General features: G+C 43.3%; 1 protein-coding gene across 3 annotated transcripts in view; it reads right to left on the bottom strand.

The window, feature by feature from the left end:
* Window positions 1-2,491: 2,491 nt before the first annotated feature.
* LOC144761612 (potassium/sodium hyperpolarization-activated cyclic nucleotide-gated channel 2-like) overlaps window positions 2,492-22,895 on the bottom strand; it is a 2,245,815-nt gene continuing 2,225,411 nt past the window's right edge. Inside the window, exon 10 of one of the 3 annotated variants that reach the window (XR_013595811.1) lies at window positions 2,492-2,726. The gene's annotated coding sequence lies outside the window, so the exon portion shown is untranslated. The remainder of the gene's footprint in view (window positions 2,727-22,895) is intronic. The other 2 variants (XM_078646916.1, XM_078646915.1) reach the window with 2 other exon arrangements.

The raw sequence follows: 22,895 nt of genomic DNA, 5'->3' as shown, positions 1-22,895 counted from the left end.
TTAAATACTGAGCAGCTTCAATTGTTAAATCTTGCAATATGTGCAAATGATAAATGTGGGGCACATGTGATGTCACTTTTTGCAGTGATGTCACTTCCTTCCGTGATGTCACTTCCTGACATGATGTCACTTCCTGCCGTGGTGTCACTTCCTGCCGTGGTGTCACTTCCTGTGACACCACTTAACTTGGAGAGTCCCTCCACTTCTTTTTTTAGGACTTGTGCCCTGCCTGTCACCCCAGAGTTACCAGCTTGGCAGCACAGTAGTGTACAAATCCAATAATCGTATGTTTCATGGCTCCCCGGTGCTGTATGTGCTCCTAACCCTTGTGCTGCGGGCCTACCATGAATCAGATCACACAGTCCACGATGCACCCTAGAAACGGTCACCAAACAAAGAAGGTAGTTCCTTGCATTACAGGGGTGCCAGTTTGAATCGAGTGCCCGCAGAATGCAGTACCCTGATATGTTGCCTAGTGACCACCCAGACCAATCTACCTCTATTCATGAAGGTGTTTCTCCCCAGGGTAAATTAGTACACCGAAGAGACGCGACACTTGAGTTTTTCTTCTATCTTTACCGCAGTATATGTTTTTTTCAGTATGTGTTTATTTCTGAGCTGGGTAGTGCATGTGAGATGCGCATTGAGTGAATGTGCCTACCAGTTGCACGTACAATTTACCATCCTGTTTCGCTTGTAGTGGCTTTTTTTGGATCCTATGTAGTATGGTAGCTCATGACAGGGTAATGATCAGGGCCCCTTTCCCCTGTGATCCCCAAAGCACTGTATATGTTTTTCCCCAAACCCATAATTTGTATTCTGCACAATACAGCAGTGTTTTATTTCACAGAGCATGTAAGTGAGCGCCACTCGTTCCAAACGCTTACCATAACGGAAGCCCTGTTTAAACACGTCTGACCACCACCATATTAGAGGACGTGAAACAATGGAAATAAATGTGTGCGCATTCGCAAACGGGGTGGGAGCAATTCAGAAAGAAACAAGTGGCATGGTTACGCCTCCCATGCCTGCTTCCCAAGCAAATGCAACCGCATCAAATAAAAGTGTTGAAAAATTCACCGCAGCCATGTTAAAGCTGTGTGTTCACACCAGTTGACCAATTCAGTGAAACAAGAGTGCGCAAACAAACAATAAACACATCAAATAGCAATGCTACACGTAACAGGGCTAGGTGCCTCAAGTGTAAATCACACCCAAAGGTAGGACAACGATATAACTTCTACCAATAAAAATAAATTAATTAAGAAAGGCATTGGAAGGAACAAATGGAAAGTAATGGTTGTGGTCTCAACACCCGAGTAGATACAGCATGCCTCGCAGAGCAGCACATGTGCGCTGCTGGGCTCGACTGAAAAATGCTTTATTTAAAAGCAATCACAGACATGGTGGACAGCTGAATACTGCAGACCACCATGTCTGTGATGGATGCGATTCCCAATGGATTGCTAAATTACTAATTGCAACCTACCTCATTAATATTCTGATGCAGCTCCATTTGTGACTTACTAGGAATCGATATTTGGAAATTAAGGGCCAGATGTATTAAGAAAGCATTTTGAGATACCCTAATTGCGAATCCTTGCGATTAGCGATTAAGAACTCGCAAAACAGCATGTATGAAAGTGTGTTGAACATTCTCTGTGATTCCCAGTGGGTCACAAATGACCAACCTCTTGAATAAAAATGAAGGTGGGTCGCAATTTGGAACCATTAGGAATGGCAAAAATCGCAGGGATGGTGGCCTGCTGAGGTCAGCAGACCACCATATCTGCGATTGCTTTTAGATAAAGCAATCTTTTTTTTTGTGAAGCAGCCCATTTTCCTTTGAGAAAAACGGGATGCTTTACAAAAAGAAACATTAAAAGTTTTCATTTCATTTTTTAAGAGCTGGCAGTGGTATGTGGGACCACTGCCTGCTCTGAAAAAAAGAGATTGATAAGTTCACAAAAGGGAAGGTGTCCCTTGGAGACCCCCTTCTGTTTGCAAATGGTTACCACCAAAATATGAGAATGTTTTGTGACTGTCTTCATGGTCACAAAACATTCATACATACCAATATGAATCAGTATTTGGAAGGGACGCCCTAAACAAGCCCCTTCCAAATACCAAATCACAAACTCATTTTGTGATATGGTACCAGGTTACCGAATCACAAAATAAGGTTTGATACATGTAAAACGCCTTTTTTTCTGTTTGCGAATCGGCCTGTGTGCGAACACAAAATTGGTTGCTACATGTGGCCCATGAAGGTTCAGCCATTAGGAATACTGCTTTCAAAATTGTGTTTCTAAGATAATCGCAATTAGGAAATCTGTATTCCTCATGTTAGAACATCAGGCCCAACCTGATTTTACAATTAAATTATAGATAATTTTTTAAACATAAAGCTATCAAAGGCACATAATATTACAATTATGACTTTGATTCCACTTATAACATCAGCAACCCAGAACTCTGGTTTGAGATTGTGCATTGAACATTTATTTTGAAAACACAAGCCCAAGCAACATTTTATACATGTTTTTACTCCCTAAAAGGCAACATGAAACCCAATCTGTCCTGTAAACATTATGTAGCACGGTGAAGAATCTTTCCCAGTGGGAATACAGCATCCTTGCTGGTGCGATATATAATGAGGGAACAGTAGTCAGAGTTAGGAATCTTCGATTTACTTCATCAGAAAGGTACATTTTCAGTTCGACAAACTAGAAAAAAAGAAAAAAAACACTTAAACATCATCAAGGCAAAGTAGACATATCGAATCAAAAGGTAGCATATCACAATTTTTATTAATAATTACATACTGCCCAGTAAGTTGTCCGTATCTTAGAAACTATATTAAGTGACTAGCTTACCCGTCGCACGTTGCTGCGATCTCCGAAGAAAGGAAATTCAAGGAAACTCGGTATGATAACATTCAATTTACATTGTGTCATTTTATTGAAACTTATTCATTTTAATATGGAAAACATTTCAAAGTGTCGTTTTAATTCTATTTATTTATTCGAGTGCTTGTGGATTCACGATTTTTTGTTTTTCCGTCTGGTGCGTACATCAGTATTCGAAAGATTATGAGTGTCCTGGGGGGCCGATATTCAAAAAAAGTTTATGCCAGAAACTTTCACGGGAGTGTACTCAACAATTTCCCACAGTTTCCTGGCGATCGGGTGAATGCTGTTTTAATTCTATTTATTTATTCGAGTGCTTGTGGATACACGATTTTTTGTTTTTCCGTCTTGTGCGAACATCAGTATTCGAAAGATTATGAGGGCCCTGGGGGGCTGATATTTAAAACGAATTTATGCCAGAAACCTTTGCGGGAGTGTACTCAACAACTTCCCAAAGTTTCATGGCGATCGGATGAATGGTGTTTTAATTCTATTTATTTATTCGAATGCTTGTGGATACACGATTTGTTGTTTTTCCGTCTGGTCCGTACATCAATATTCGAAAGATTATGAGGGCTCTGGGGGGGCCGATATTTAAAACAATTTTATGCCAGAAACCTTCACGGGAGTGTACTCAACAACTTCCCAAAGTTTCATGCGATCGAATGAGTGGTGTAGTAATGCATAAAGGACAAACAGACAGACAGACATTCATTTGTTTTTATATATATAGATAACTTTCCTATTTCTTCGGCAAGACATGCCTCTGTGACATTAATGCAATCTAGATTTACTGCTCACCCAAAGTTGAAAATAGATATTGTATGTTGCGCCTAGAGGCGCATATTTTCGGAAAGTATAAAACTTATTTATCACCTGCATTGAAATATATATGATCAATTGCTTTAAGTTGAAAGAAGACTTGACTTCAGTGTCCACATTCAATATCTTGTTGGTATGAACATATGTCCAAACACACTTTCCCTCATAAAAGGCTGGGTTGTGAAAGCCAAGATAATATTAATACGCTCATGGAACAAGTAGGCCTGAATATTTTTAAAAAAAACATAGAATCTCTCAGTGACTCAACCCCAGAATTTTTGGTAAAAAAATGTTGACTTCCCCTGAGCTAACATTGCCAAAACGAGTTACAGGAACAGACGGCCTGGAGCCGAGGGACTTCTGGATTTATGCATTACTTCGTTGAATGAAGGTATATTTAAAAAGCAAAGAGAGGTTAGTGGACTAAAACCTCCTAATACTATTTCGACTAATGTTGTTGAACAACTCTTATGCTTTTTAATTCAAAAAACTGCCCACCTAAGGACTGATTTTTCCAGATGCTTTTATGAACTGCTATGTTTGTTTCTGATTAAGCATGCACGTTTGGTTATTATTGGAGATTTTAAATATTGTGCGGTAATCCAAAGACTGAATATAAAGACTGTAGGGCATATTCTCATGGACTTATCGCTGAGTTAGCGGCACTTTATCGCAGCCAAAGTCACAATAAATGTATTGCCCCATTCACAAGCTGGTGCTAACAGCCAATGTCACCAGTTTACCTGCAATAGCAGCCCCAAAAAACATCGCCAAAAATTACACCGGCAACTATCGCTAATGAGATGCAGAGTATACGTTCCCTTGCAAAAAGCTGCAACAACACCACTTAGCAACATTCTCAACGACCAGCCAGATCGGCGATGAGATCCCAAAACAGGCGTTAAGGTGCTTTAGCAGCAGGGATTTAACACCTGCTTTTACCTGGTGTAAAGTCGGACGACAACTTGCACCATAAAAGGGAGCCCAGCCCAGAGCCACAACAGAAGAACATCAGATGCCATGGAGCTCTTGAACATGCAGCTCAGAGCCCCGAGAGGGCCACAACACCCACCACCACTACCCCCAGGCCCGCAACTCCCCCCCGGACCCTCCCCCCACACCTCAGACCACCACAGAGGCAGCGCAGACAAAGACAGCGGACCAACAGAAAACGCACCAGCCTCACAGACCTAACACCGGAGGATGTCATTGCCTCCTACAGGCTCAAAAGGACAACCATCCCCTGCATCCTGAACATCATTGCCCACAGGCTGACGGTACAAACACAGCGGGCAACCAACATCCCTCCGCAGACAAAGCTGCTACCTGTGCTGCATATGTTGGCCTCTGGTACGTTCCAACCAACAACTGCCATAGTTGGAGGAGTCTCACAGCCAGCCCTGTCAAAGTTTCTCACAACTGTCTACATCAGCATGGTACCCCAGCACCTTCACTCCCCCCACACTGTGCAGGAACAGCTGGAGACCAAGCAAGGCTTCTATGCCATGGCTGGCTTTCCCCACGTGCTGGGGGAAATTGACTGCACACATGTCCTACTTGTGCCCCTTGCCGACACTGCACACAATTACCGCAACAGAAAGCTCATACATTCCAACAATGTGCAGGCAATAGTGGATCACCGGGGACTCTTCACCAATGTCGTCCCCAACTACCCATGCAGTGTGCATGATTCCTACATCTTCCGACAGTCCGTCATCAACCGGCACTTCCAGGATGGCACCTACGGAAATGCACTGCTCGTTGGTAAGTACCAAATGAACACACCACACACCCCAACTCCACAATCATGCAACTCACAACTCTGGGAATGCACATGTTACAAACTCACATACAATATGCCAAACAACATGCCCACCCATCAGACACGACAGCACAACTTACTGTAGTAGCCTGGGCTAGCCATGTACATGAGCCATCAACAGCATGGCACCTCAGCTACACAATAGCAGATTGTGGGAAGAGGTGGGAACCAGGCATGTGGGAAGGAGGCAAGTGACTCATGAATGAGAATTTACACAATGCCAAGTGTGGCGTGGATGTGTTGGCCAGACTGCAGTATGAAGATCACAGACATGCCTATGTCGACATATACTGCTGGTGTTGGGAGTGTAGTGGACAGTGGACGCAACCATGTCACCCCAGGCAGTGGGGAAGATTGTGGAAATGTAGCTTGTTACGTCCCCCCTGTAAGTGCGAGCGGAGTGGGATGGCCCGGGGTACGCCAGGCCAGCGTAGGGTGTGAATAAAAAGCACTTAGCTCTGGGTGTGGCTCTCTTCCGGAATTTTTCTGCCAGGGCGGCGCCTGTCACCCAGCGACGAGGCCGATGCTGTGCGTGGTGTTGCCTGTGATCCTGTGCGCCTGCTGCACCTCGGGCCGCTGGTCCCCATACCTGTCTTGCCTGCCCCTGCGCACCCAGGACTCACTGATGACCTGCAGACATCGGTGTGTGTAAAAGAGAGCCCACCGCGTGCCGGTGCAAGCTCCAAGCCCGAGGCCCCCGACATTGGCAGCCTCCTCAGACCATGGCTGGCCTCCGCGACAAAGGTCCCCAGCACTCCTTACTCGTTGACATATTCCACCTCTGCCTCTGGCCTACACTACGGTCAAGTAGGTCACACATTTGGAACTGAGCCTTGATATCCTGATTGCCAAGTTCATATGTTAATGGGACTTTTGATAAAATGCACTCCCTCCGATGTGGTGCCACCAACCGCACATGTCTGTGGTCCCATGCTGACTACTGCCTTCGGCCCACACTGTGGTCCTGTAGGTAACACATTTGGGACTGAGTCTTGATTTCTCAATGGCTGAGTTCATATCATTGTACGCAAGGAGAGGAGTAAGAGGAAGACCTGTTTCTGTCTGGAGGAAAAAGGATCATCGTTTTGAGGTGACCACTACCAACAACTGCTCTGGTGTCACTAACTCAGTGCATCGTGACCCAACGACACGTGGCTGTGGGCCCCTGCTGACCGCTGCCTCCAGCTTACACTGCCGTCGAGGAGGTCACACATTTGGAACTGAGTCTTGATTTATTTATGGCATAGTTTATATCATTGTACAGGTATCATCGCAGACTGCATACCATTTCAGCTCCGGTGCCACTAAGTCTGTGCCCCGACATTCATGGACACTCTCTGGTTGAACGTTGGTGGCATCTGAGTCTATGGCCTGGGTGTTGTCTTCATCATCATGTAGGTGATACTGAACTGGTGTTAAAAATGAAGCTGTAGCATTCCACTCCTCTATTTGCCTGTTTCTGCCGGCTTCTGCCCTCTGCATCATGCCCTGGAGGACACCTTTTACTGTCCCCACAACCCTCCACGACATTCACCTTCGACATCGACGATGACCCACTCAGCTCGCGTTGCCCTACCTCAGTGCACCACAAGTCACCGTCCCGTGGAGGTGTGCCTGTGCCGGCCACAGTGCATCAGGGGCCACTAACTCTGTGCAGCTCAAGTTATGGACCCTTGCTGTTTGAACTTTGAACTTCTGATTGTCTGATCACTGTTGTAGTTGTTGCCAGCACCAACCACCCCCTGCGGGGTGGCTTACACTCATCCCACACCAATCCAGCACAGGGGTCACTGGAAATGTGACCTATAGCCAGTCCCACAAACTATCTAAGTGTGTCCATGTGGTCATTATGTATGCATGAGGGTCCCGGGCCCTACCACATTACATTGGGCTGTGTACAGCGGACGCAACCATGTCACCTCAGGCAGAGGGGTAGACCTGGGCCGTGTAGCTGTGTCGTACCCCCCTGTGAGCGTAAGTGGAGTGGACTTGTGTACAACAGTCCAGCGTAAGGGTGTGGATAATCAACCCAAGGCTCTGGGCGTGGTTGCGTTTTGGCCTTTCCAAGGAAGTAAGTAATGCGTGTTTATCTGTTGTAGTGTCGGCGCCACCCATCCCACAATGGACAATGTTGCAATGTAGCATGCCCCAGGAGTGTGGGCTCAGCCTAAGAGGTAAATGAGGGAGCCCAAGCCCACTCGGGGTCAGGGATCATACATGCCAACTGTTGTGTGTGTCGCTATTACCGCAGCATAAGCCGAAGGTCTACCATCAACCGCATGGCGAGTTCAGTACATCTATGTCCGCCCTATCCTTACCTAAGGGCTACACACATGTGGCTGCCCACCTTCAGCGCACAACATCACTGTGTCGTTGTCAGGCTTGTGGACATGCGCAGACAGGCATTGCAATGATGTGCCGTAGGAGTGCAAGTGATGCAACTGTGCTACACACAATTGTAAATAGGCCCGGGGGATAGAGGAGCACCATTGAGGCTACGTAATACACACTGATGCCGCACATTTGCTACAAGCAGTACATGTCAAACATGAATCACAAAGTCACACATATCACACACTAATGTACCAGTGAGCCGGCTAACACGTCATGCAAATCGAACTATTGACTCATGTCTTGTAGTGTAGTGCCTATATCCCTGCGCTTAGGAATAATATACACTATAGATTTGACATAGGACTGAGGTCAGTATGTCTCTATCGAGTACATTAAACTTAATTACTTGTGTGTGCCAGCTAATTCAGAGGTCACTAGAAACTTCTCGAATAAACAAGAAGGGATTTGTGTCTGATAACCGCATAAACATGACAACTTAGAATCGGAACAGTCTCAGAATCGTGGAAACAATAGATAACAGCTTCACTCAGTCAATCATGCATGCTTTGTTTCTACAGAGTTTACACAGAAATGTATAGATGGGCATTTCAATAAAAAACATTTTTTTAACAGTTCTATTTCTCGTGCAATGGAATGGAATGGAAGTGTTTTTTATAAAGCGCGATAGCTACCCTGAGGCGTCCTAGCTCTGTGGACTGGCATGTGTGCTTGAGAAATAGAAATTACTTTATTTATTGAATAGTAGGGTTTTTTAGCTTTTTTTCAAAAAGATAACAGGTTGGGCTCTGATCAAAGGAGAAGGGGAAGGGAATTCCTCAATCCTGCTGAGTTAAAGGAGATCGTTCGGCCCCCACACCTGGCTCTCCGAATCTTCGGTACTGTGACTCGGAAGGCATGGGCGGATCTGAGCTGCCTGCTTGGGTGGTAGAGGGAGATCAGGGAGTGATTGATTGTGGCCCCCTTTCTCCAGAAGGCACTGTGTGCAATGCACATGCTCTTAAATTCGATTATTTTTCTGATTGGGAGCAGGGTGGAGGTCTCTTAGTTCTGATGCTACGGAGAGACGACGAGGAATCTGGAGGAGGGTTCGTGCAGCACAATTCTGGATGACCTGGAGCTTGTTTAAGGTTGATTGGGGGCCCCCCAGATAAAGAGCATTTCCAAAGTCCAAACGGTAGAGGATAAGACCATGAATCATGATCTGACTTGCCTTAAACGGAAGGAGCGGAAGGATTTTACGAATGAGCCTGAGTACACCGAAGCAGGTAACGGAGAGTTTGACTGCTTGGAAGTTGAAGGTGAGCGCCTTATCCAACCAGATCCCTAGGCTCTTAATTGTGTCCTTGGCTGTGGGGGCGGGTCCAAGAGAGGTTGGCCACGGGGAATCAATGGGGTGGTGAGGGGAATTACCTAACACCATCAGCTCAGTCTTGTCCCCATTTAGTTTGAGACAAGACACGGTCATCCAAGAGAAAACTGCTTCTAAACAGCCCCTAATGTCTCTGGGCCGGGGTTGGGGATGGTTCAGAGCCACCACTAGCTGAGTATCGTCCGCGTAGGAGATGATTTCTACTCCAAATGGGCAGACGATCTCAGCTAGGGGGCTCATGTACACATTAAAAAGTGTAGGGCTCAGGGAGGAGCCCTGTGGCACACCGCAGTTGAGTGGTTTGCTGGGGGTGGTGACTTTGCCCTCGAACACTTGAAAGGAGAGGTACGACAGAAAGGACTCGAACCATGTAATAGTTTTTGTTGATACGCCTAGATTAGAGAGCCTATGCAGCAGGATGTTATGGTTTACAGTATCAAAGGCGGCACTGAGGTCCAGGAGTGTAATGGCCACAGTGCCTCCTTGATCCGTAATCATCCCGGCTTCCTCTGTCACGGCAAGGAGAGCGGTCTCCATCCCATGCATGGGTTGAAACCCTGTTTGGGAGGGGTCTAACAGGTAATTTGTTTCGAGGAACTCTGTCAGGGTGTTATTAACATGTTTCTCAGTGATTTTGCTTAGCCAGGGCAACAAGGAAATGGGTTGGTAGTTTCCTGGGTTTTTCTGATCTAGGTTGGCTTTTTTAAGGAGGGCTTTGACCATTGCCTGCTTCCAGCTGGGTGGAACGATGCCTGTGGCAAGAGAGGTGTTAATCAGGTCAAGGATGATGGGGAGAATATGAGAAGTAACAGTCCGCAAGGACTGCGGTAGTGCTGGGTCGTTAGGGGAGCCAGATTTGACCTGGGCCACGATGGATTGTAGAATGGTGGGGTCCAGTGGGGGGAGGGTTTCCAGAAGGACTGAGGGTTGGAGTCCAGCATCCGTGGGCTCAGTTTGTGGATGGGGGGGTTGAACGTAAGGGAAGGAGGAACAGATGGTGTGAATTTTGTTATGAAAGTACTCGGTTAAATCATTGCAGAGAGATTGGGCATTGTGGGGATCTGGGGGTTTTCCTGGAGGTTGAGCAGGGTTTTTGCGATTTGGTAAATTTCTTTAGGCCTTGAGGCTGCTGCACTGATTTTATTTTTGAAGAAGATGGCTTGTGCTCTTCTACTTCCATTTTTGTAAGATTTTATGGCAGTCCGATATGCGGTTTTTCCTGAGGGTGAGTAGTCTAGACGCCATTTCCTTTCCAATTTTTGACATCGGCGTTTCATGTCTCGTAGATCTTGGGAGTACCAAGGAGCTGTCCTGGGGCTGCGTTTTGGTTCAAATCAAATAATTGGTAATATTGAGCCTAAGGATTGTGTTATCCATCTATTATAGTTCTCGTTACTTAAGATGTGGTCAGGGTTTCTTGGAGGTTTGGAGGATTCCAGGGTGGCTGCCCACTGTGTGTGGCTAAGTTTGGACCAGTTGCAGTCTCTCTGGGGTACTGTTAGTGGTGGGGGTTAAGGGGTAGGGGTTACCCAAGAGATGGGGATCAAGAAAACTATCCATGGAAGGGAGGAGGGTGTGCCAATTAAAAGGTCCACACAGTTACTGAAGATGGGATCTAGGAGGTGGCCCTTTGAGTGTGTCGGTTTCGATACAAGTTGTAAAGCCTCAGGACTGGTTGTTAATTCTGTGGCCGAGTGGTCCGTGGGGTCATCAAGATGAATATTGAAATCCCCTAGAAGGGTGTAGTTGGGTAGGCTGCAGGTTCTGTTAGCTATAGAGAGGGGCAGACAGTCGAGGAACTGGCCCATGCTGCAAGAGATATGAACTGCTACAATCGTAAGACAGAATGTGAAGTATAATACGTACAGCGTTAGCAGTAAGATAAAACAATACTGCAATATCATGGTTTGTAGCTATGACATATGTATTCATAAAAGTGCATACATAAATAACACAGGCTAAAATGTGAATACTCATCTAATGCTTCTAGTTAGTTTTACCCCTGTGTACCCAACCTAAGTGTAGTACGAGGTAAGAAGTAGGTGCTGTTTTCTTAAGTATAGCTTGCCATAGTTTAGTTTGGCCAGAGTTGCCAAGAGTCCCTCTAGGTTCTAGTCTGCTCCATACCTTAGAATGAGAGAGGTTGGACTCTATTTTCGGGTCTCGATCTCTAACACCTTGCAAGGGGAGTCAGAAACACTGGAGCTGGATTCTCTGCGAGGAGGATGACAGCGTCTGGTCAGTGTGTTAGGCGGGGACTTGACTTCCTTCTGAACTTACCGTGGCGAGCCGCGTCGTGCAAGTAGGCAGCCGAAGCATGGTTTGCCATGGCAAGTGAAGGTATAATTATACCTCGAAGGTGTTTAGGAATGTCAGTATCGACGTAAAAGTCGGGCAGAAGAACGTCATGAATGAACCCCTAAGGAATGGATGTACATGCATAATAAATTAGTTCTTGGTGAAATAAATAAACCAAGCAAGGGGATGTCATCAAGGCTTAAGAGTATGGTTTTCCAAGAACTCATTGTGACGTCGATGGACGGATGTAGGTGGCCATGCCTGTATTTGGTTAGCATGGATAATGCCTAAATAAGGGTGGATTTCTATGCCTAAATATGGGCAATGCGAATTGTGGCCGTATAAGGGCATAAATTGGGAAAACTATATACGATATCTAAGTCAAGACACAACACCCAGTCCACTTTCGTATGAACGACATTACTAAATTCTAAACATGCTAAACATATCTAAAAAATAGCTACACATGATTTGCTAAAAACATGTTGTAAAATACATTGTAAAAATGCATTAAAACTGTGTTTATGCATTTAAATGCAATGGTGCTGTACATATTAAAGCAATGTTTCAATGTAAGCAAAAGTTGTCATTGAATGGTAAGTGAATGAACATACATATATATGCATTATGAAATGGCTCGTAAATACAGAAAAAAGGCCGAAACCATTTCATGTCAAGTTACATAAAACAATTGATATTGACAAGGTGACATATTGTCTCTGAAAGTGAAGTGTTTGAAAGAATTCTGTACTCTATGAATAGCTCTACTGTAAGCAGTATACTTCACCAAAAAAGAAAAATACAAATTTGGAGAAAAAAAATTAATCATAGGAAAAAGTTCCTAGTTTAGTCTTTGTTTGGAAAAATAAAGGCCAAATTCAAAGTCTTCCCGGAACACTGTGTGCTGAATCAAACGTCAGTGTATGGGGATGGAGAAAACATGAAATCTTCTAATTCTGTAGACAAAAAGTTGTGTATCGTTGTAGGTGAAAGCTGTATTACCTCGTGTAGAAGACTAACCGCACATAGATGAGAAGCATCGCATTCAGCATTGGTCGCATCAGCAGTGTTTGTACAGGATGTTACCTGCATGCCTGTTGTTTCCTCTTGTACCTCAGAAGTATCCATTTGAATCTGTGAGATCTCAATGAATGCCGTCATCAGGATTGCAACGAGTGCTAAAAGTAGTGTCAGTCTGCCAAACAGAGAGTGCACGAAATTGGGAAATATTCCGAGGACTGCTTGAAAAGGTGCTAACAGTCCTGAACACACTTTCTTAAATAAATGTACAATACCGCTCGTATCAGACATGTTTAGGATACCTTCTATCATTTCTGAGAAATGTATAGGGCAGTTTGTATTCAAAAGGGCTTGTATCTCGGCTGCAGTCCTTGTGATGTGTAGATCATAGGTTTCTTTGGCCGAGGTCAGATGCACTGTTTGTTGTAAATGAATGGCTTTCATTCTGCTTAGAGTATCAATTCGTATAGAAGAGATGCTCAGTGAAGGCCATAGAGGCGACTCCCTGACTGTCTTGATCTGAGGGAACAAGACTTGTATACAACAAGAGACCCTGGATGTAACTGTTACTAGATATGGAATGCCTGGCAACATGCCACAGCAGCTGTGATCATTCAACATGAGGTAACTTCCATTTGAAAGTTGTCCAAAAATTAGATTAAACACTGCATCCAGAGAACCTTGCAGGTGGCAGGATAAGTTTGTAGTGGATCCATCGCAGGATCCGTGTAAATTAGTTCCCTGACATAGGAGAGAACCGCTTAGTGCGTTTTCACAGTTTGTACTGCTAAGAAACACTTCACGCCCCCACTCCAACATTTGTGTGTGTGTAAGGTAAATCCCAGGTTGTCTTGATGTATTCTTTACCCAACCTTTCATATTTGCCTGCTGGTATATGTTTTAGGCAATATTGAAAATGGAAAGTTGTAACAGGCAGAGTAATTTTACCATGCATGATCCACTCAGTAGCCGTTTTGCCACTGTGAATGGTAATTTTTTCCAGTTTTTCAATGCTCAGAACTGTATAGTCTGCTCCCCTTTGTGCCAGTTTGATCTGTGTATCAGTGAGATTGAAGTCTGAAAACAGTGTTGTAGTGTTGATTAAACACCAAGGCACATAGCCTGCACGTAGGTTTTGTAGCTTCCAGCCTAATAGCATGATAGAAAGTATTTGAGACTGACCATGTTGCAACATGACCAAGTCTTGTTCCATAATGTCTGTGGCAGAGGATACTATGCAGTACAATGAATATATCCTGGACGACAGAGTTGTTAACCCATTGTCTACTACAGCGAGAGATTTCTCTAAATTAATATGATCCATTTCTCGTATTCTTTCTGCAGTTTCTGCTTGGGTAACCTTCCATATTTCATTATAAGCATCATAGATACCGGCATATATGAAACGTTTTTGTTGAGGTTTTCTTGGTCCTAGCAAGAATTCCCTAAGGTCTGCGCCTTCGTTAAGTAAAGATAATTGTTGTTTCACATCCTCTAGTGTAGCTTTGAATAGCCAATCAAGGCAAAGTTTCCCTACAATGTATGTTGTTACTTCCCCTGGATGCTGTCTTTGAGCATAGGGTGGGTATGGCCTATTGATAGTGAAACACTGTGTTTTGTTCAGGAATCAATCTTGACAAATGTTTGTGCCTGTGGGCCGGAGCAACCATTTTTTCCAATCTGGATCTGATCTTTTGTGATGCAAAATAGTATGTACGTTGACCTCCCCCTATGTAGTGCTATTACTTGCAGGTGCGGGTATGGACGGAGTGTTCATGTCTTTGATCTTGGCTAACCCATGGCAAGATGTTTGTTGGACAGTGCCATTCAAAAACATATTTTACTCAGGGATGATACAGGCTCTAAACAAAGCTTCTAGCCCCTGCACTTGCCAATCTTTTGTACCCCAGACAGATTCTGTCTGAATATTGTCTTTCCAAAAGCAAAATCCTGTCTAGACAGTTGGGCAATAAAGGCTGCAGAATAAATCTGTTTTGTATTGGTTAACATATTTTTCGTTCCTGTCTTGTTCACATTTTTAAAGAAAAAACGTTTCTGGATTTGACAAGTTGAACCCTGAAAAATATGGAAATTTCTTTGCAAAAGTTTTTGAGCTACCCTTTGGAGGAGTAGGACAATGTTCCCATTGGTTATACATATATACATTTCTAGGTGATGCAGTTTTATTCAAGAAATGATGACCATAGTAGTTATAACAATACATTTGTCCATAGTCTGATGAACCCTTTAAATATTTATGATTTGTGAATACTGCAGACATTTCTAGATCAGACATCATGTTATTAACAGTCTCGAAATCCCAATCATCAGAAAAGGTACTATAGGTAATAAAGTCACTTAATTACATTTTAAACAAGTGTGAAATCGTCAAGAGTTCCGATGGGCCAACAATGTCATATTCAGTTTTGTCCCAAACTATACCATCTGGTATAGGAACTGCTGTGATGTTCACTGCTGACAAGTCTGATGGAATGATTTGTGTGGCTGGAGAAGTGAGTTCACTCTTTTACTTGCTGTGTCCATTTGAATATATCTTCCATTTATCAGCATACCCAGAGTTATTACCAGAGCTAACCAAAGTAGAAAGAATAATATTCCCAAAACAATCCGTAGTTGAATCCATGGTGAAACCAGATAAGTCTTTTTTAGGTGACGAAAAAAGTCTGTAGCTTGTTCTTTGGAGTTTCTTTGTGCTGGCGTCGTTTCAGGTTCGCTGGGATCCTCAGAAAATGTATAAAAGTTAATGAAATAGCCAGAGGCAGTTCTGTCAATGGTTGGAATTGCATCAGGATTCGTTGAAATCGCTGGAACCAGTTGATCACATGTTACTTCGTTGCAGACAGGTGTATCAGGACAAACTGTTATTTGGGTAATAAGTTCCATAGCTTTATTGCATAGTCCTTCTTTTCTCACTGTAGAATCTTCAAAGGTGATGAGTCTCTCAGTTTGAACCTCTTGGATTGTAGCTAGAGGAGTGCTTCTGCTACATTGTTGGAGTCCACTTGGCCTACTGCTTAGTATTGGCCACATAGTGTGGTTTGATCAGGTCAATGGACACACATCTTTTCTCCTTTTTACCAGCAAGGGGAGGCAACGCACTGTTCTTGATCCGTGGAATGCTTGGACAGGTACTGGTTGTCTGTAAAAAGGCCCAAATTCCTTCTTGTCCGCAATCTTTTCTCTGACTAGATCACCAAGCTTTGGGATCCAGACGGGCCTTTCTGGGAAGGTTGGTTTTTCCCCAGTGATGGTTGGCTTAAGGAACACGTTGCTTTGTTTCGATCTTAGGTCGTTCAAGTCCTGTAAAACAACCAAACGATCTTTGATTTCAAACTTTTTATTTTCCACCACTGTGCATTTCATGACAAGGTCCGGTGTCAACATTCTAGTCCCAAATAGGACCTCATATGGAGTGACACACCCTAGAGAACTTCTTGGCAAATTGTTTAATGAGCGTTGGACCCCATAAAGATGTTTGACCCACCCATCATCCGAGCCTAATACCTTAGCTGTTATAGACTGCTTTATGTCCCGTTTTTTTCTTCCCACAACAGAATTTCCCTCAGGATGGAATGGCGACGAACACCGCAATGCTACGCCCAAATTGACCATAGCTTCTTTGTAAGCTCGAGAGCTAAACAGTCAGAGTGTAGTGTGCCAATTGCGTATGTGCCGCGACTATGATATATTTATAGTTACCATCCCTTTGTAAGGGACCTCAGTGGTCCAGCTAAACACACGCTAATGGTTTATCTGAGATTAACAGGGGTGTCTGCGCAGGACTTTTCACAGTAGAGACTTTCATCTTCTGGCATATTTCACAGTCCAAAACATAATTTCTGGTCTGTTTCTTAATACCGGGCCACCAGTATCTCTGTTTTAATAACGATACTGTGGCGGAAACACCTGCATGAGCCGAGGCGATCCCTTCATGTGCTGCTAGGATTAGTCATAGTCTATGTTCAATGTATGGTATTACCCTATTCCCCACTCCAGGGATTCGAACAAACGGAACATTGTTCACATCAATTATATATGAGTATTTGAGTGGAAACCTTTTAGGTAACGCTGCACCGCTGCCTTTGCTCGAAGCATTGACAGCCAGTACTATTTCACTGTCTATTTTTGTTTTCAAACAAATGATTGCAGCTACGGAAGCCGTTTGCACAGCCCCCTTCGTGGCTTCATTAGCTAATGAATTCCCTACAACGTGAAAGCCATCACGTTGATGACTCAGCTTGTGTATCACGTGAATGTTTTGTATTCCGTTTCACAACTGAACTACTTGTTCCCAAAGCGTTTTATGCTTGATTTTGCCACCTTTTGCATCTTTGAAACCATTTCAAAGCCAATTCTGTAAATATTCATTGTAAGATTTAACACAGGAAAAAGAATTGCACACTATGAGTGTGGGTAATTTGCGATCGGTATTTTCAAGTGCCATTTTGAATGCTTGAAGTTCAGCTCGCTGAGCCGTACAATCTCCTTGAGATTTTGTTTTTGTGACCATCGGTCTAAATTTTCCATCGCGCATGCGACCTTTAATGATCGCGCACGCTGCACTGTATGCCTGTTTACCCCCCGTAGTAGGTTGTGCAGATTATTCAGTATAAATTATAAGTTTGTACTGGTCAAGAGGGAGAATTTCAGTAGGCAGAGCACATTCGTGTTCGTATTGTAGAAAGGTATTTATTTATTTATTTGAAGGGTTTTATATAGCGCTAGCTGGAACCGAAGGTATCAGAGCGTTTTAAATGAGGATTCGTAGCATTTCAAGTTACAAATTACATCCGTTACCAGAGCATAGTAAAACATAGGCAAAATAATGTTACAGTAATTCGTCGAAGGGAGGGGGAGGAAGGAGACAGGGCGGGGAGACGAGGAGAACAGTGCCAAAAGTCCAGCTGGGTAGGTGACGGCCGAGGTGGTGAGCCAGGGCATATCTCCTCTATAGCTGTCTAGCAGCTCCACCGGGCATCAGCCATGTTGCTCAGGTCTCAGCGGTCAGGGAAAAACAAGGTTACATTAGTTAAGGCTGCATCGACGAGACGGGGAGACCAGTGCCCAATGTCCGGCTTGGTAAGTGACAGCCGAGGTGGTGAGCCAGGGCGGATCTCCTCTATAGCTGTCTAACAGCTCCACCGGGCATCAACCATGTTGCTCACGTGTCAGCGGTCAGGGAAAAGGAAGGTTACAATAGTTACAGTTGCATAGTCAAATACAGAAGAAACAAGGCCACAATAGAGGAATAGAGGGAATGTGGGGGGGACGGTAGTAACAGGGGGCTAAGAAGCAGTACAGTTCTGGCAGATCGGCAGTGGTAGAGAAATACCTTGTGGGGGCCCAGAAAGTAAGAGTAAATAGGCCTATTGCTCAGATGGGGTCACACAGACATTAAGTCCAGAGTCAAGATTATGCGGTAGGTCATCTCGGCAATAGGGGATACCGTGCAGCATCGCATTCCATTCCTCTGTCTGTGGTATCTCTAGACCAGAGCGAACCATCCATGCGATTGGGAGGTGTTTAGCAGGCTGCTGCACTATCGGGTCAGAGGTGCGTGGATGCTGAAGATAGGTATACAACACTTTAGAGTGGTCCTGCAGTAGTGACACTCACTTAGCTGTATCCTTTAGTCTATTGCTTATTTAGCACATCTACGAGCCATGCTGTGGTCCTTGTTGGCGTCTTTTACTATCCTCGAATTCCTGCACGTCTATGCCCATTAAGGAAGAAAGTAGTTGAAAAATTGTATAGGGCTTAAGAAAATAATTAAATTCCCTATATTAATCTAAACCCATCAGGACAATCATTGAAAACTATAGATGTACAGACCCATTCCAAGATGGCCGCCACTTGGTCGAGAGTGGCTCAGCTTGTAGATGTAGTCCTTTGTTTGTCTCCCGTGCGCAGTCCTCTTTCCATTGCCAGCTTCTTAGCTTGTGTTTTCAAATAAGGATCAAAACATATTCAACATCTGTTGCAGCAAGTGAATTAACCCATTGTATCCATCTTGGATGTAAAGCTTTTGTATTCAGGATGCTAGCTTTTGTAACTGCCTCTAAGGCTGGTACAGGAGTCACGACCATAATGCCTTTCCCCTGTGCTAGGGCTCTTTCTTTTGGTACAGCGGTTTGAATTGCTGTCAAATTTTTTTCTGTTGATGTAAATTTCATTTCTGCTTCTGTATACAAATTTGATTTGCATGCAATTGGTACTTTTTCACCTTTGTTAAAAGTTAAGTAGGTGAATCCGCATTAACCCGGAATGATTCGGATCACTAAGTTGCGTACGTTTACGCGTGTTTGTAAGTGTTTTTTTGCTAACATGTCAGCTTGAAGTGAACGCAGGATATCAATTTTGATTTATTCATAGATAGGTTAAACCCTTTCTGCGTTGTTTAGAATGTAAGTTCTTTCAAAATTCAGGAAACCTAAAATAGACTGTAAGTTTTTCATCATTTTTGGAGGTTGGAGCAGCGCACAAAATTTGGCTGCCAGGCTTTTGTCTTCACTTGATAGTTCATATGCTAGGAAAAGGACGTTGAGATGGGCAATTCTTGATTTTTTTTAATTGAATTTAGAACCCTCATAGGCGAAGCCCAGTATAATGCTGTTCACCCTGTTCAAGTGCTTATTCAGGTCATCATCTGTCAGATAGATATCATCGACATATGACAATGCCTCGTCATCAAAAATTTGTAGTAACTCTGTTACCCTTGCTGAGAATGCTGGGGCCCGGGCTACAGCCCATTTCCTGGCATAAGTATATTTAAAATGTACTGGAACATAGTTGGAGAAGGCTGGCATAATGATGTCTTCACCATGTGGGCACTTCCTGACAAATTCTGGTGGCCTGTCCTGTTTTGCTAGAAGTATGTCATAGCCCTTTGAAAGATGCTCCCAAAAGAGTGCTTTCACTTTTCTTGGTATTTCTCCCTCCATTCGGAGTGTTATTTCATATAACTTTTGTGGAGAACTAACCCTGGTGTCTACAGTTTCAACTTGAATGTACTCATTCAAGGCCACTGTCTCAAGAAGTTCCTTCAGGTTCTGGTGAGCTATTGTTACTTCTGCTGCACTGTCCAGAATTGTTTGAGCCCATTCTCCGTTGTTGAGTTGTGTTCTCAGAATCCTTGGCATGTCTGATCTTCAGACCTGCTACCTTCTTTTTGGAGAGTTGAGTTTTTTTTTTTTTTTTAACGTGTTCTTTTTGATCTGAACATCCTCTTCTTTCGGATGTCTGTGATGATATCGGAAAGGTACGAGAAGGACATGTATCTGTATCTTGATACTGTCAAGTTTTCTCAAATTATCCCTATTCCTGAGGTTATACCTCCTTTCAGAAGGCTCCTTTTGAGGAGACCTACCTCAGGATTGAGAACGTTTCCCTTTTGAATGTTGTTTGGTATTTTCCCACTTTTTTTTAGAAGAGGTAGGAAAGTGTTTAATAGAGTCCTTCTCGGGACCTCCTGACAGTTGTGGTTTAACTGGTTTCCCACCCAAACTGTCTCTGCCTAATTCTTCATAGGATTTTTCAATTATTCTAGCTAATAATTGTAGTTGTTTTGTTACATCAAATTCCCTTAATTTCTGGCGGATTGCCACTGATGCTGCTTCTCCTGTAATATTAGATAATATTACTGTTGAGACCTGCTCGAAATGTTTCAGTAAATTCATACCTAAATTCAGAGCAGGCTCTGCCCCGTATTCATTTTGAATTTGTTTCAGGACATCAGGTATTACCGCCATAGACGGATCACCATGTGTTTTAGTGTAGATAGCAACAAAGACTGTGCCCCAAGTGGTGCCGTTTTCCAGATGTGGTGCTATCCCCATTGGTAAACAGATTGTTAGAATTCTGTGTTTCTCATAAGGGCTGGTATTAGTAAATACCGCTTCGATTTGAGTAATTTTTTGAGCTATCAGAATGGAATTTGTTCACGTTTTATGGGCATTTTACCCATGACTGTGTGTAACGTCCGTGGAGTGATTTTTAGCGCATTCCCCTGGTGAGAGTTTTGTCTTTGAATGGCTATTGTTGGTTGGACTGTGAAAGTCCGCATGACATATTGAACCAATTGTCTATATATGTTGATTAACTCTTTGAGTTGAGCAAGTAATTCTTCATTTGACATTTCTTCAATGTCAGGATGAGGTGTGTAGCTAGCTAAAATCTGCCATGTTGCTCCTGGACTACCTAGTGGACTGAGCCTGGTAATGTGATTTGAATGTTTTAGGGCGCCTTTAAACCAGAGATCATGCTCCTGGTATGTGAGTGGAATTTCAATATCTTCGAAAAGAATATATTCCTCAGGTGGATCATCTTCTTTGTAGAAGTGAAACATTTTAGTTATTGGATGTGATTCAGGGAATACTATCCATGAGTAGAATGTGAGATTCATGTGCCTCTATCACAATAACTACTTACCACCACTTGGTGTTAGGCCATTTTTAATAAGTTTCAGAGTGATGGCTCACCTTAAATTTGCAGCGATGATTATCGCATTTTCGTTGGTTTCATTAAAACCTGTATAATCAAAAGTTGTTGCGACTTCGTCGTTTACAGCTCCACCAGTTCCACCAGGGTCTTGAAGGGGCCACGAAAGAGTACTAGTACCCTATTCATAGCTGAGAAAGTAGAGTCATAACCCATGTTGCTAGTTCCCATTAGTAAATACTATGTCATGTTAGTGGAACATGACAAAGTACTCTTTTGTGGCCCCTTCAAGACCCAGCTGATACTGTGGGATTCAATAGCAATCTTGATGGGGGTACTCTGTATGTATGAATATTAGAATGTGGAAACTTGTGGGGAGACTACTCATATAAAACAACAGTTGAGTATCTTTGGTAAACCTAGTAGTGTTACTATAATAGTGAGTATGCATTTAACGCCGCGTTGGGTCTTGTTAGACCATGTGCTGTGGACACTTGATTCTGTTTTTTAACGTTAGAATGTGGTACACTACAAGAATTTTAGTTTGGTGTATTATTCTTTTTTTAGAGCGGTGCCTCCTTTATCCTGAGCTGTTGCCAGGTGGGGTGAGGCTTGGTCCTCCATACCATTGAGGTAGATGGAGTTCAGTCCAAATCAATGGGCTTACATGATGGTATAAAACAGGTTGCCCACATGTATTGATGGAACTATCGATTCATTCTTTTTCAGGAATCATTTGTGTTGTGTGCTTTTTCTTATCTATTTCAGAAATTTGCTGATACCAGGAGGAATAGTGGATTGTGAGAATTCTAACTCACATTATATCCTTTATGATTACTTAGTAGTAACAGTAGTTTGTTTGTTTTATCTTTAGAGGTCCTGACGAAAGCACTTGGCTTAATCTTTTGCCTGACGTGCTGAAACATGTTGACCACTTCTGTTTAGGACAGCTATTTGTTAAAACTGGTCCTAGTATTCACGTTTTGAACCCTTGATCGTGACAGACACTAATAAAATTCACAGTCTGTTTACGCACCAATTGTATACCTTGCACTTCACCACTTGCAGTGCACTTAAATTTGTTCCCATACACTCTACCTTGCTCATCTTGGTTATTATACCTTTGTGACACCTGTAAGCTCTGATTTCTATAGAGCAGATTTGTCACTCCTATAGACAAAGGATACCCAAATGATGAAGCTGATCACCATTTTTGGTGTATGATGGGAATCCGCATACATGAGATTTTATGTATTTTTTTTCCACATCACACTTTGATTCTTGTTTAGTTTGTTGTTTCCTTTTGTTCCATCAGATTCTAGACGCTAGAATATATTTTTTATTCACATATCTGTTTGGGGCTGCATATTCTAGTTGGTCTATAAACCCTGGCCTCTGACCCGTATCTACCTTTTCTGTGTATTTTGCTTTAGTGCAGCTTCGGCTGTGGGTCATTTATATCCTATATTTTTCTAGGATTTACTTGTTACACATGTAGTGTAGCTTTAGCTCCGTTTCGACAGGGCTTGTGTCCTTAGCGGTGGTCCGACTCCCTTTGTGTGCGGATATCTGTATACTTTTATTTTTTCACACCCACATTTGATAATGGCTGAGATTTGTGGTTTGGCTTATGATGAGAATGAGTTAGAATCCATTTTAACATCAAACCCTAGCATTCTAGATAGTCTCCCATTATCCTCAGCAGCAATTAATGAAGATGAATGGTACAAAGTCCTTGGTCTGAAGAAATCGCATTCACGTACCATAGTACATGGGTTGGCCATGGCTGAATACCTTAGAGGGAACTGTGCCCCTTCAGGGCTTATAGTTACCAATGCACCAA

Source organism: Lissotriton helveticus, chromosome 6 (assembly GCF_964261635.1).
Source record: "Lissotriton helveticus chromosome 6, aLisHel1.1, whole genome shotgun sequence".
Lineage (NCBI taxonomy): Eukaryota > Metazoa > Chordata > Amphibia > Caudata > Salamandridae > Lissotriton > Lissotriton helveticus.
Note: the sequence above shows the minus strand (reverse complement) of the source record. Positions and strands in the feature narration are given on the sequence as shown.